Genomic DNA, 12055 nt, shown 5'->3' with positions numbered 1-12055 from the left:
GATGAATTTGGATCCTTAGAAAACTAATGTCAAAAATGCAACTCAGGCACTCTCTGTAATATCTGAAGACAGATTTATTTGTAGCATACTTTTTCTTATATTCCTGAAACTCTTCCAAATTCAAAAGACATAGGCTTGAAGTGATGTTATTTCTGGTACTCGGGTTTTCCCACAGTAGGTTGTTGGTTGCCTATTACATGTTTCTTCTATGTGGCTTTTTTTTTTTTTGTTTTGTTTTGTTTTCAGGAATAGAATTTAGTAATTCATCATTTACATATAACACCCAGTGCTCATCCCAACTATGTTGCCTTTCTTTTTAAATGACCAAGCTGTTGGTTCTGTTCTGTTGTTGGAACTTTGCATCCAAAGTACTCTGCACTTGAATAAACCATATACATTCCTAGGGGATAATGGGAGGCTTCACAAAGTGGTGTAGCCCTGATTCTGTTTTTTACCTTGTTGTTGCTGACATCCCATTCTATCTTTCTTGGATTGTTCTGGATGATCTCTGAAGTCCAGGAAAAACCAATGATGATAAACACACATCAGTATAGCCTATAGGCCTTCTAATGCTACAGTGAATCCAGTGATCTGGAGGCCTACTCAATACTCAACAGGGGGATACTGGCTTTGTTAGTATCAATTGACAATTCAAAGAACCTTGTATTAAATACTCCTTGAGCTCACTGGATTTGGGACTGTGTGTGATTGTGTCCTCTTTTCATCCCTCTAAATAAATGTAGGCTCCCTTTAGCTGGCCTGGGTTCCATAGAGTTGTCATTATATTCATAATTTATTGCCCTCCTTCATATTTCTGGAGGTCAAATGGGGACCATGAAATTTTTTTATTGATCTGTTTTCTAAATGTCACGAGAAAAGATGAGTGTTTAATAAAGGAACAAGGCACAGGAGCATTTGGAAATTTTTGAGACCAAACACACTAGATTTAATAGATGTTTTAGATGTATATTTGTAAATTTAGGTGTTTGTACCACTGGGTGTTCTAACTAAACAATGAGTTATTCTAGGTTTAGCAGGGATTAGGGACACCTGGGTGGCTCAGGTGATTGAACGTCTGACTTCAACTTGGGTCATGATCTCGCGGTTCTGTGCTGACAGCTCAAAGCCTGGAGCCTGCTTCAGATTCTGTGTCTCCCTCTCTTTCTGCCCCTCCCTCGCTTGCACACTGTCTCTCTGTATCTCAAAAATAAGCAAACATTAAAACATTAAAAAAAAAAAGGAATTGGGGTCCCTGGGTGGCTCAGTCAGTTAAGCGTCTGTCTTCCGCCTAGGTCATGATTTTGCCATTCCCGAGTTCGAGCCCTGTGTCCGGCTCTGCTGACAGCTCAGAGCCTGGAGGCTGCTTCGGATTCTGTGTCTCCCTCTCTCTCTGTTCCTCCCCTGCACGTGCTCTCTCAAAAATAAATAAAGATAAAAAAATATAAAAAAATAGGAACTGGACTTCATTCAGGTAAGATTTTCCTTAGACAGTAATAGAAATGGTGGTGCCTTTGCTACTCTTATTTATAGTTTAACTGGAACAAAAAAAAAACATTCAGTTGTGTAATTCTGCATGTTCTTAATGGGACTAGAGGAATGGATGACTGCTTGCCCTTAAAACCATACTTCCACCCTTCTATCTTGGAGTAAGTCATCTACCTGGGACAAGAAAATGGCTATAACAGTGAGAAGGTGAAGAACTAGAAAGATTAGTCATGCTGACAGCCAAGTGTGGTTCTTCTATATTAATGATAACTTAATTGAAGAATTAAAAACTTCCAAGTGTGCAGGTGATTAAGATTTTTAAACCAATAAGAACACTGATTCTTAAAGTGATAGTTTCATTTGCATGACTCTAACCCCTGAACACTATTAAAAAATTATATTTAAGAAAACGAAATAAAAGGCATAGAAATAAAGGAAGAGACAAAAGTATTTACAGACATGATATCATATATAGAAATACCTGAAGACTTCACCAAAAAACTGTCTGAATAAATAAATTCAGTAAAATTTCAGGATATGAAGTTAACATGCAAAAATCAGTTGTGTTTCTACATACTAGTAACTATCAGAACGAGAAATTAAGAAAATCTTATTACAATTGCGTCAAAGAGAGTAAAATATCTGGATATAAATGTAACCGAAATGGTAAAAGACCTGCACACAGAAAGCTGTGAAAATGATGAAAGAAACTGAAGATGGCACAAATAAATGCAAAGGCATTTCGTGCTCATAGATTAAAGTATTGTTAAAAGGTCATACTGCCCGAAGCCATCTACAGATTCAGTGTAATCCCTATCGAAATTCCATTGGCATTTTTCCCAGAAATAGAACAATCCTAAAATTTGTATGGAACCACAAAGCACTCCCAATAGAGCAATCCTGAGAAAGAACAAAGCTGGAGGTATCACACTCCCTGATTTCAAACTATACCACAAAGCTGTAACAGTATGGTACTGGCATAAAAACAGACCCATATCTTATTGTAACACGATGGAGAGCCCAGAAATAAACCGATGCATAATTTACATCATAGGGGCCAAGAATATACAATGGGGGAAAAAGTTCTCTTTGATAAATGGTGTTGGAAAAACTGGACAGCCACATACAAAAGAATGAAACGGGACCCAATTTTACAGCATACACAAAAATTAAAAAATGGATTCAAGACTTGAACAGAAGACCTGAATTTCCTGTCAGGGAATAGATGCACAATGAAAATCAATGTATCAGGTATAACATACCCTAACAGTATCAGGTAGCACTTGCCTAGATCTATTCTTGCAATACCTTCCCCTGCTTCAGTGCCTGTCATGAAATCATATCAGATTCTCACTAGTACATGCTTTGAAAAATACATAATTTCATATATTAAAAAATAAATAAATAAAAAATATATATAAAAAAAAAACGCTCAAAAAAAACAAAAAACAAAAAACAAAAAACTCCAGACTTTAATCCCAAAAAAAAAACAAAAAAAACAAACAAAAAAAAAAAAAAAAAAAAAGAAAAATACATTGTTAGACAACTATCTGCACACTATGTCCATTTGTAGTATGTGGCAGAAAACCATTATATTACTGCTTCCCAAAGTTCAAGGAGCATCATACTTAACTGAATATTTTGACAAAATAAAGATTCCTGGGACCTATTGCTAGGTATATTGATTTCAAGAGTCTTAGGTTGGCTCAAGGGAATCTGCCTTTTTAAGAAGCCCACTAGCTAATTCTGAAGTAGTTGGTCTGAGGACCATGCTTTATCAAAGTCCTCTGCATTTAGGGATTGCTCTTTCAAATGGCCATTAATGACAATAATGAAAGTAACAATAGTTTTAAAGATACGGAAATTTTCTCTGCTTACTTTGTACATCAAGAAACCCTTAGTAGCACTTAAGTATTCATTTTCAATGACTCTTGGACAAAGTTTTAGAGGAAAACTCATTAGGCTGCAGAAAAGGGTTTGTATACAGCTAGTGATGCAGGGATAGGAACCAGTCCATTCCCAATTTGTCAAATCTGAATCAAATATACACATTATATGAATTTTTAGAAAATGTTCAAATGTAGGTACAGTGTGTTCTGGGATAATGTGCATTTCTATAATTCATGTTGCTTCAACATGATTGGTAATTGCCTTAATCTGTTAGGGCTGCTATAACAGAATACCATGGACTAGGTGGTTTATAAACAACAAAAATTTGCACAATTCTGGAAGCTAGGAGTTTAAGATCAAAGTGCCAGCAGATTAGATGTCTCGTGAGAGCACTGTTTCCCGGTTAATAATGCCATCTTTTTATTGTGTCCTCACATGGTGGAAGAGGCAAGAGAGCTCTCTGGGGTCTCTTTTATAAGGTTACTAAGTCCCACTTAAGAGGCCTCTACCCTCATGACCTAACCAATCTCATCAATGCCCTACTTCCTAATACTATCACCTTGGAGATTAGGTTTTAACATGAATTTGGGGGTGGGGGACACATTCAGCAATAGCAGTAATGCACTGTAATATCAAAATAATACTGAATTTGGATTGGTTTATCCAGGATTTTCCCAGTGCACTAATCTTTTACACTGCTGGGCAACAGGAGCTGAGCATAAGATGCATTACTACAGAGGAACACAGCAAGGTACAAAGAAACTCAGGACTGTTCAGAATCCCATCGATATTTTCACTCTTGGCTGTGCTTGGCCACTGCCCTGCCTTAAAAGTCTCCCTTGGTTTTTGCTGATCCTTTTGAATGTTGCCCTTGTTACTACAAAGCTCAGCGGTCTCAACCCTCCTGTTACCCCTTTCCATCAAGCTACTATTAATTCCTGCAACAAATACCTATAGTTACTGTGCCTATATTAACTATGGTAGTTATTCATTAGGGATTTAACCTTTTAAAATATGTCAGTATTCGTTTTTTGTTGTTAGCATTCTGTAAGTAAAATTGCATAAGTTTGAGCGATCTGTTGCTAATCCAAATTTTCTTGCAAGCCCTGTCACGTGTCTTGTGTAATTTTGTAGAATGCAAGGTGTTCTGGAATACATATATTGCATTGGAGCAAAAACACCTATGTTATTTTTTTTTAATTTACATCCAAGTTATCATATAGTGCAATAATTATTTCAGGAGTGGACTCCAGTGATTCATCCCCTACGTATAACACCCAGTGCTCATCCCAACAAGTGTCTTCCTTAATGCCCCTTACACCCATTTAGCCCAGCCCCCCACCTAACACCCCCTCCAACATTCCTCAGGTTGTTCTCTATATTTAAGAGTCTCTTATGTTTTGTCCTCTTCCCTGTTTTTATATTGTTTCTGCTTCCCTTCCCTTATGTTCATCTGTTTTGTATCTTAAATTCCACATGAATGAAGTCATATGATATTTGTCTTTCTCTAACTTTGCTTAGTATAATTTGCTCTAATTCCACCCATGTTGTTTCAAATGGCAAGATTTCATTCTTTTTAATACTCCATTTTATTATACCATGTCTTCTTTATCCATTCATCCAGTGAAAGACATCTGGGCTCTTTCCATACTTTGGCTATTGTTGATAGTGCTGCTATAAACAGGGTATGTGTGCCCCTCAGAACCACACACCTGTATCCCTTAGATAAATACCTAGTAGTGCAGCTGCTGGGTGGTAGGGTAGTTCTATTTTTAACTTTTTGAGGAACCTCCATACTGTTTTCCAGAGTGGCGGCAGCAGTTTGCCTTCCCACCAACAGTGCAAAAGAGATCCTCTTCTCCGCATCCTCACCAACATCTGTTGTTGCCTGAGTTGTTAATGTTAGCCATTCTGATTGGTGTGAGGTGGTAGTTCATTGAAAAACACCTATGTTCTTAAGAAAAATAGAAATAATCATCTATCTACATGCTGTTTGAAGTCATTGAGGTTTTTGTTTTTCTCCATGAAGAGGAATCCTGAAGAATGGATGGGTTTTGGCTTTGAGTTTGCAATCATTAAGTATTGTTTTTCTGCACCACATCAAGGGGTTTGGTTTATGAATCACCTAACTTCTTACAGTGGCAGATACACAATTCTTTCAGCTGTGCTTCAAACTGTATACATATCAGTTGAATATGCTGCTCAATTTCTGTCTAACAAACATATAGTTAAAGACTCAAGAATCAAGCCTGGAACCCAAAACAAAAGTATGGAAAGAAAGAGGTAGATTTCTTTGAGGGATCTTGAAGATCTGAGGTACTCCTTAGAGGCCTGGGGTTTTTGTGGCATAATACATAATGAGAAATTTTAAACCACCTTAACTATTTTTAAGTGTACAGCTTAGTGTTAAGTATATTCACACTGTTGTGAAATAGATCTCCACAACATCATCTATACCCATTAAACAATTTCCCTCCCTGCTCCTCATTCTATTTTTTTTAATTTAAATTCAAGTTAGTTAACATACTGTATAGCCTTGGCTTCAGGAATAGAACCCAGTGATTTAGATCTTACATGTGACATCCAGTCCTCACCCCGCAAAGTGCCCTTAATTCCCATCACCCATTTAACCCATCCCCCACCCACCTCCCTTCCAGAAACTCTCAGTTCACTGTATTTAAGAGTCTCTTATGGTTTGCCCCTTTTTATATTATTTTTCCTTCCCTCCCCCATGTTCATCTGTTGAGTTTCTCAAATTCCACATGAGTGAAATTATAGGATATCTTTTTCTGACTTATTTCGCTTAGCATAATGCCCTCTAGTTCCATCCACATTGTTGCAAATGGCAAGATTTCATTCTTTTTCATTGCTGAGTAGTATTCCATTGTGTGTGTGTATGCACATACACACACACACACATCACATCTTTTATCCATTCATCAGTCGATGGACATTTGGGCTCTTTCCATACTTTGGCTATTGATAGCACTGCTATAAATTGGAGTGCATGTATTTTTAAAAAAATTCCTGACCATTTGTCAAACATGGGGTGAACTGTGTTAATATCTAAAATCACTTTTAGTTTGCAATGTCATAAAAAATTCAGAGAACCAGGGGAACTAACTTGAACCATACATGGGACAAATCCAGGAAGAGAGAGAAATATCTTCAATCCTAAGTGTAGAAATGTTGTCAGGACACACTATCAGAATCCGAGGTGTATTAATTCAAAAGTCCCAGCAAGGAACTCTTTGACAGATGTTAAGGGGGCCCTAGGACTTCAATGGCAACTCTGGAGCATCCACTGCTTCTTTCTGTTGTGCTTAGTGGTGCCATGGTCCAGCAAGCAGAGTACTAAATTAGGGGTGTGGTGCCCTGGCAACATCTTTCCTATTAAGTGGCAATGAGTGACTCATGAAGTCTAACAGCACTGCAAAGCTCATGCAACAAAAACAGATGTCCCTCATCCTCAGAGAGTTCTCTCCTTCTGAATAATCTCAGTGAACAATCCTTTGGGGATATTTAGATGACCTTTTTCTTGAGACATCATGCTGCTTTATGCTTTCCTAAATATCTGTATAATTACGTCAAGGCATCAAATCTGTTTAGTGTTCTTTGATGTGGATTACAGATCTAACTCACTGCTTCGGTCATGTTTATCTCGATACAGAACTTTAAACTTTCTTCCATTAACCCCCAACCTCCACCTGGATCCAAGCAGAGCTTACTCTTCCTTCTCCTCCTCACCTACTCTGCTACCTTCATTTAACAATATAAATGGGGAGTCTTCTGACCTTTTCATCCTAGAAGCTTTTTGCAGGGATTTTAGAACCATTTTTCTAGCCAAAGATGGTGTTAAATTAAAGCCTGTTTGGTTCCATATTTAATTAGCAAGACAGACTTTTGCTTGTATACTTAAATCCCATTTCATGTTTTTTAGAAAGAAATAGTGACTTAATGACTACAGAATGTAATACTTTTTAGAATGATACTGTGTATCTATAAGGTGCTGGGGTATATATATGTTTTTTTCTTTCAAATATGTAGCTCTTTTCAAAAAGCATTTGTTTAGAATGATATATATTTTAGAATGATATAGAAAAACTTACTAAAAAGGAACTCATTACTTTTTCTGTAAAACTCACTGCTCCTCCATGTATTTTTTGACTTGAGAGGCTTATTATCCACATTATAATGCACCCAAACCACCCAAGCTATAAATCGAAGTCACCTTTAATAGCTCTTCCAATTGGTCTCCAAGTAGATTCTCTCTCAAGTTCCTCTCTCAAAATCACTCCCATTACCTGAACCTACACCTTCAACATTTCCCTCTTGGGCTATTTCATGATGTTCCTGATAACCCTGGCTTTAGTCTCTCCCTTCATCAATCTGTTTGCTTCCACAGTTGCTACAGTTAGCTTTGTTAAATTCAGGCATCTACTGAGGGACCTCTAACGCAATCCATTGTGTAGAGGATAAAGTCCAAACCCCTTGGCAATGAGTCCAAGGGCTCTGGTAATGCACCTTATCAGCATCACCTCCCTGCCAGTTACCCCAGCTCCAGACACACTGACAGACTTAACACTCTCAGCCTCCACTCCCTGGCATACGTGGTTTCCTTTGCTGGAAAGTCATGCTTGCTTCCTTACTATCTCCCTTCTACTGCCAAACATAGCAAGTGTGAGGTATATATCTGGATTTTGTGGGGGACTTGAGGCTTATACAATTTGGGGGGCCCAATATAGGAAAAAGTACACAATTATGTATTCTCATAATTTTTTATAATTAAAAGTAGAGACAGGGCTTTGGAAGGGTGCCAGGCAAGTGAAGAAGTCTGAAGCTTCAGCTTGGTTAGTTTCCCGGTAAAACTGCCTCTGAATTATTGCCTAATGACTTTTATTGAACTATTGTTTATTAAACGTTGTCAGTCTGGCAGAGTGACTAGGACAGTATGTGTATATAAAGATTTGTTTAAAGATTAAAATCCTGCTCACCTCCAAAGTTAGCTCAAATGTCACTTCTCTACAGTTTTCCTTAATTTTTCCAGTTTATTTGCTGTTTCTTCCTTTTTCTAGAGTGCTTTGTAGACACATTTCATGTAATACTTTCCACACTACATGGTAATTGATTGTTTCATGTGAACCAGTATGCTCAAATTTTGGCCTATGTCAGAATCAGCTTGAAGAATTTGTTAATCTCACTCCTAGAGTTCCTGATTCAGACTGGGAGCAGGGTTTGAAGATTTACATTTTTAATGAGTTCCCAGGTGATGCTGATGGGCAAACTGTACAGAAGCTACATCCCAGTCCCATTCATCGTAAGCACATTCCTTGTTTGTGATCGATGCTTAAATATGTGTATACTAAACAGAAAAGCAATTAAGCAGATTATAAAAATTTAACTTTCTAGGGGTACCTGGGTGACTGAGTCAGTTAAAATGTCTGACTCTTGATCATGGCTCAGGTCATGATCTTGCTGTTTGTGAGATCTAGCCCTGTGTCGAGCTCTGTGCTGACAGCATGGCCCATGCTAGGGATTCTCTCTCCCCCTTTCTCTCTGCCTCTCTCCCTCCCTGTCTCAAAATAAACCAAAAATTAAAATTGAATTCTCCAGTAATGTGATTAACAATATTGAGTAATAATATGTGGTCTTTCTAGTCTTTGATCACATTTTAAAAGGAAAGAAGGAAAATAAGCAGAATTTTAAAGATTCAGACTGTTCCTTAAATTACGCATTCTATGTAGTACTCAGGGAAATGTTTATCAACACCAGATTCTTATTCTAGAGGAGGGCATATTATTTTTCTTATTGCAAAGATAACGACCAAAGAATTAAAGAGTATCTATAAGATGGTACTTGATTAAAGTTATACCCATGAGTTTTTAATATTAAGAACATGTTCTATATGGCCAATAAAAATACTTAGTATTAAATTCCATGGGGTTTAAGATGTATACAGTGATATTAAGATTTTGAAAAAGCAGAGGAAAATGACAGAGTGGAGGCAGAGTGGAGCATAATGTTAAGAAACTTTTATGAATAACAAAAGAAAATTTGTTCAACAAGGAAAAAGCTTTTAAAAATTTAGGGCAACACTTGTACCTACAGGAAATAATCAGAAATACACTGCTTTTATTTATCTAAGGATTTAGTTTTCTGAGGAGTAAAAGCGAGAAAACAGGAGAGAAGAGGATGGAGGGCGAAGTAAGAAGATTTGAAAGATTATGAAGCCCATAATCTTATGAAAGATTTTATAGTATCATTTTGAGAAAGAATTACCACTTTCGACACCAGAAGTAACTGCTCTCACTAGCCTGAAGGGCTGAGATTACTAGGGATTAAGGACAAGGACAATCCAACATTCCTAACGTAGTGTGTTTCTCTGTGTGGAGCTGCAGTAGGTCCCGGAGGATAGGATTAAGGACAAGGACAATCCAACATTCCTAACGTAGTGTGTTTCTCTGTGTGGAGCTGCAGTAGGTCCCGGAGGATAGGAAACGGGCACCATTGCCCAATGCTCTGGATCCCCCTTTGGGACGGAACTTGGCATTGGCATTAAAATTGGAAATTGACAGGTAAGGTTTGGAAAGACCATAACCCTAATTTACCGTTGGAACCCATGACCTGGAACAAATAATTTTAAAATTATTTTTAAATTTTAATTTCAGTTTTAATAGCCATAGAAATTGGTTACATCTTGTATATAAAATAGAATACCCCATGGGTAAATTACTTAGTATTTATCTTGGTATGATCAAAGTTTTATGAGAGCATAGAAGTCAGTGAAAAGAATCAAAGCTTCTCTCCACTTTGTTCTGAAGCAGACTCTGGGACAGACCAGTTGTATACTGGGGTTTAATGACATTATTGCTGGGACAGACTGATAGCAATAAATGGAAAGGATTCCTATGGCAAAGTGAATCTAATGGAAGTGGAATAATCTCCACAGACTTGATCAAATTAAAATTTCCTCTTTTTTGAGTTGTAATTCCCTTACGGAAATCTTAAAATAGAGCCAGAGAACTGGCTTACACAATATTTCATCATGGAAAGGTGGAGAAGGAGCATGAGGCAGGCAAACCTTCCTGAGAATTCTCACAAATATTCTGCGGGAGGCTAGAGCTGGGCAATTTACGTATAAGCACAATATTGTAAATTCCTGTTTTAAATGTCTGAAACTCTATACCTATCAAACAGCAATTGTCTCCATTTCTCCCCCTGGCCTCTGGCAGCCACCATTCTACTTTGGCCCTGTGAAGTTGACCATTTTTAAATGCCTCCTATGTAAGTGGAATCATGTAGTATTCTCCTTCTGGGACTAGCCTAGTTCACTTAGCATAATGTCATCCACTATCATCCATATTGTTTCAAATGGCAGGATTTTCTTCTTTATGGCTGAATAATATCTCATTGTATACAGATATCACATTTTCTTTATCCATTCACCCATCGGTGGACATTTAGGTGGTTTCCATTTCTTGTTCCACTTCTTGGTTGTTGTGAATGATGCTGAAACGAACACGGAAATACAGATATCTCTTCAACATCCTGATTTCAATTCCTTTGGAAATATACCCAGAAGTGGGAAGCTGGATCACATCAGTTCTAATTTTAACTATTTGAGGAAACGTCATACTGTTTTCCATGGTGGTTGCACCAATTACCATTCCCACCAATAGTGCACAAGAATTCCAATTTCTCCACGACACTTACTATATTCATTTTTTTTTAAATCTGGTAATGGTTATCTTAACAGGTGTGAGGTGATACCTCATTGTGGTTTTGATTTGCATTTACCTGACGATTGCCTTTACCTGATGGTGAGCACCTTTCCATTCTCCACTTGGATATTTTATGTTGTCTTTGGAGAAAGGTCTATTCAGTTTCTTATTCATTTTTAAATTGGGTTATTTTTTGCTATTGAGTTATAGGAGTTCCTTATATACTTTGGATATTAACCCCTTATCAGACATATGGTTTGCAGATATCTTCTCCCATTCTGTAGTTTGCCTTTTCACTTTTTTGATTCTTTTGCTATGCAGATTTTTGGTTTGATATGGCTCCTCTTGTTTATGCAGGATAACTTTTTAAAGCTTTTAATTTTGAAATAATTATAGATTCACAAGAATTTGGAAAAAAAAATGAACAGAGAAGTCCTATGTTCCCTTCACTTAGAACAATACAATAACCAGGATAAGTAATATTTTACCAATTTTAGGTGATCAGAGTGTATGTATGTGTGTGTGGTTCTATTCAACTTTGTCACAGATGTACATCTGTGTAACTCCCATCACAATTAGGATATAAACTCTTCTGTCACCACAGGGCTTTGTATTGCTAACCCTTTATAGCCACACCCATCACCTCACCCCCATCATCCTTAACCCTTGGAAATCACTAATCTGTTCTTTGCCTCTATAATTCTGTTATCTAAATAATGTTAGATAAGTGGAAAAATACAGTATGTAACCTTCTGGGATTCGCCTCTTTCAGTACAATTCCCTTGAAATACATGCAAATAATTACATATTTCAATAGTTACTTCCTTTTTACTGCTGTGTAGCATTCCATGGCATGGATGCACCACAATTTGTTTAATTATTCACCCACTGAAGGACACTGAGCTTTCTCCAGTTTGGGGATATTATGAATAAAGCTTCTGTGAATGTTTATGTACAAA

The 12055-nt window shown here is 37.2% G+C and overlaps 1 protein-coding gene and 1 long non-coding RNA gene across 4 annotated transcripts in view; one reads left to right on the top strand and one right to left on the bottom strand.

The window, feature by feature from the left end:
- LOC125924854 (uncharacterized) overlaps positions 1-1942 on the top strand; it is a 101463-nt gene extending 99521 nt beyond the window's left edge. Inside the window, exon 5 of the long non-coding RNA XR_007458601.1 lies at positions 1293-1942. This is a non-coding gene — a long non-coding RNA (uncharacterized LOC125924854). The remainder of the gene's footprint in view (positions 1-1292) is intronic.
- CPA6 (carboxypeptidase A6) overlaps positions 1-12055 on the bottom strand; it is a 349273-nt gene that overhangs the window by 131488 nt on the left and 205730 nt on the right. The gene's annotated exons all lie outside the window — the stretch shown is intronic.

The sequence above is a fragment of the Panthera uncia genome, chromosome F2 (genome assembly GCF_023721935.1).
Source record: "Panthera uncia isolate 11264 chromosome F2, Puncia_PCG_1.0, whole genome shotgun sequence".
In the NCBI taxonomy this organism is placed as follows: domain Eukaryota; kingdom Metazoa; phylum Chordata; class Mammalia; order Carnivora; family Felidae; genus Panthera; species Panthera uncia.
The sequence above is the reverse complement of the archived record's forward strand: the minus strand, read 5'-3'. Positions and strand labels throughout refer to the sequence as shown.